This window comes from Pseudorca crassidens, chromosome 10 (assembly GCF_039906515.1).
Source record: "Pseudorca crassidens isolate mPseCra1 chromosome 10, mPseCra1.hap1, whole genome shotgun sequence".
NCBI classification, from domain to species: Eukaryota; Metazoa; Chordata; class Mammalia; order Artiodactyla; family Delphinidae; genus Pseudorca; species Pseudorca crassidens.
Genome location: NC_090305.1, coordinates 25440701 through 25443681, shown reverse-complemented (window position 1 = coordinate 25443681; position 2981 = coordinate 25440701). Strand labels below are relative to the sequence as shown.

Sequence of the window (2981 nt, the reverse complement as noted above, 5' to 3'; positions counted from 1 at the left end):
TAAGATACGTACTTTTATTATCCCCATATTACAGATGAGCAAAGTGAGGTTAAAACAGGCAAAGTAGCTTGCATGTCTTGTAAGCTGGGGTTGGACCCAGGTCTTTCTGACTACAAAGACCTCCTTTAAGCACTCATGGAAGCCTCCCTGCCTGATTCATCCAGGCGGGTGGCTTCTGGCTGAGTGTCACGTGCTCTTTGTCCCCATACTTAAAAAGAGGCCCGGCGCAGAGGTTTCTGGGAACCAAGAGTTATAACGGCGTCTGTATGATCTCCTGAGGCAACTGCATCGGAGCTCGGCCAAAGTGAGCAGCAGCAGGAAAGCAGACTCGTGGAAGATGACAACAGCAGCTAGGCCAACTTTTGAACCTGCAAGAGGGGGGAGAGGAAAAGGAGAAGGTGATTTGAGCCAACTCTCAAAGCAATATTCAAGCAGAGACTTACCCTCTCATGCAAAGATAAAATATAGACAGACCACTCAGGATGCCCCGGGAGAAGTTCGGAACCGTGATTTCAGGAGCGAGTTGGAAGAGAGAGAGAGAGAGAGCTGCTGCAAGAGAAAAAAACAGAGACCGGCCAACCCGAGAACATACAACCTCCTCTTCAGTGTCAAAGAAGCCTTGGTTGGACCAGATTCCCGCTGCCAACCTCGATGCACACGACCCTCTAACAGGTGAGGAAGATGAAGATTTTGAAGAGGAGAGTGATGATGATGATACTGCAGCTCTTCTTGCAGAGCTGGAAAAAATTAAAAAAGAAGGAGCTGAAGAGCAGGCCAGGAAGGAAGGAGAACAAAAGGCTGAAGAAGGAAGGATTCGTATGGAAAACATTCTGAGGGGAAACCCTCTCCTTGATCTCACTGGCCCATCCCAGCCTCAGGCCAACTTCAAAGTTAAAAGAAGGTGGGATGATGATGTCGTTTTCAAGAACTGTGCAAAAGGTGTAGATGATCGGAAGAAAGACAAAAGATTTGTAAATGATATGCTGCGATCTGAATTTCACAAAATGTTCATGGAGAAATATATGAAATAGTACAGTTTTATGTGCTTAATGAAAGGCTGTAAAATGTAAAAAAAAAAAAAAAAAAAAGAGGCCCAATTCTTTTAGCACCCTCTCCCCCAACCTTCAGCTCCTTATTACCACCTCAGAAGTGAGGTATAAATTACAACTGCCTATTCTTCTAACTCAGTGGATCATGGGAACACCCTTTCCTGCTATAAAGAAACATTTTAGGCACACACAGTCACACATAGTTCTTTGTACCTCTTTAGCCTCTAGGTCATTGGGGTTTATTTGCAGATGTTGCCAAGATGAATCAGAGATCTGGGGAAACTATCTGTCCTTGGAGTAAGAGAGCCGTCAGGATGTTTTTATGTTAGTTTCTTTTTGCTGATTTTGAATTTGTGTGAAGACTATCTCCCTGCCCCAGGAGAAATAGTTAGAAAAGTTTATTTTCTTAAGACTTAAACTATATTCTCCAAGCTCACTGAACTATCGGAACATCAACACTGGACTCTGCTGATGGCCTGATCTAGGAAGTAAGCATTTCTTTCCTTCTCTGCTTTTGTCCTATCTTTTGGGGACTAGATGGGATGTTTTTCTCTATCTGCTGATGACCCTAATAACCGTGTGTGTATATGTGTATGTGTGTGTGAGTGTATATGTGAGTGTGAGTTTGTGTGTGTGTGTATATGTGTGAGTTTGTGTGTGAGTCTGTGAGTGTATATGTGAATGTGAGTTTGTGAGTGTGTGTATATGTGTATGTGAGTGTGAATTTCTGTGTGAGTGTGTATATGTGTGTGTGTATGTGTGAGTTTGTGTGTGAGTTTGTGTGTATATGTGTGTGTATGTGAGTTTGTGTGTGAGTGTGTGTGTATATATGTGTGTGTGTGTATGTGGTGGTGGTGGTTGGGGGAAGGGGGTCTGGATGAAGTGGTTACTCTTGTTGCCCTTTCTTTTCTTTCACACAAAGCTACCCCGTTTTACAGGTGGAAACGTTGAGTCCTGGTACACTGAAAGGGTTTGCTCCAAGATAACTCCACCAGACAGACTTAATTACAAATGCTGGCTTATCCTCCCAGGAAGCCTTCCGTTTAGTGACAATGGGAGCTGTTATACAATGAATTTTGAGGCTAATTTTAAAGTAAGTCATGTGCCCCTCCCGTTGCTCTGACCCAAATATGAAGCACGGATTCTAAGTTACACACAAAGGAAACTACAATCAGTCTGGAGGCCCCACAGGAGCAGTTTGGTTGATTACAGGAATGCGAGCCTTGTGTCTCAGCCCCTGCAAGCCTCCATCCCTTGGGATTCACGTGGCGTCCAGTTAGGGCCCTGCCTTGGCGACAGGGCAGAGGGGACCCCAGTCCAGTGCCAGGCCCCGGGACTGACCCTGGGTCATTATCTCTGCCAGATACCCAGAGCCATAAAGAGATGCTCCTCTAACCTCTCCTGTGCCTACCAACAGCAGCTGATAGAGGTTTGAAACCAGTACGAAAATGTCCTGTTGACCCCTTTGGGGGGCTGATAGTGAAAGGGAAGGACAGAGCCGGGACTGCCCACAATCCTTAAGGCAGCCGGGAGCTGCGAAGCGTTAGTGCAGACAGAGGGCTCTGGTTTAATGAAATGAAAACTTACCCCTGATCTCACCTTTCTGAACCACTTTTTTCTGTTCGAGGCTCCTGTACACAATCACCGGCTCCGGGAGCTTCCCTCCTCTTTCATTTCTCTAAACCAAAACCTGCTTCCAGGAAAGCATCTGATAAATTTATTTGCATCAAGAAGAATGGACAAATGTTATCTTCTGGGGTGCATTTGCATTGTGAAGACTTAAAGCAAAAGTGATTGGTCTCTGTGCAATGTCAGAGTCAAAGAAATTAGCTAAGAGGGGAGGGACCTGCTTGGGGCAGGCAGTGCAGCAGGGGAAGGTGGGCAGGAAAATGAGTGGGAAAGCAGGACGTCATTTTCAGAAAGGAAGGCGAA

At 45.5% G+C, this 2981-nt stretch overlaps 1 pseudogene; it reads left to right on the top strand.

Moving 5' to 3' along the window:
* Positions 1 to 229: 229 nt before the first annotated feature.
* On the top strand, positions 230 to 1067 carry LOC137233011 (spliceosome-associated protein CWC15 homolog pseudogene; annotated as a pseudogene).
* Positions 1068 to 2981: the final 1914 nt, after the last annotated feature.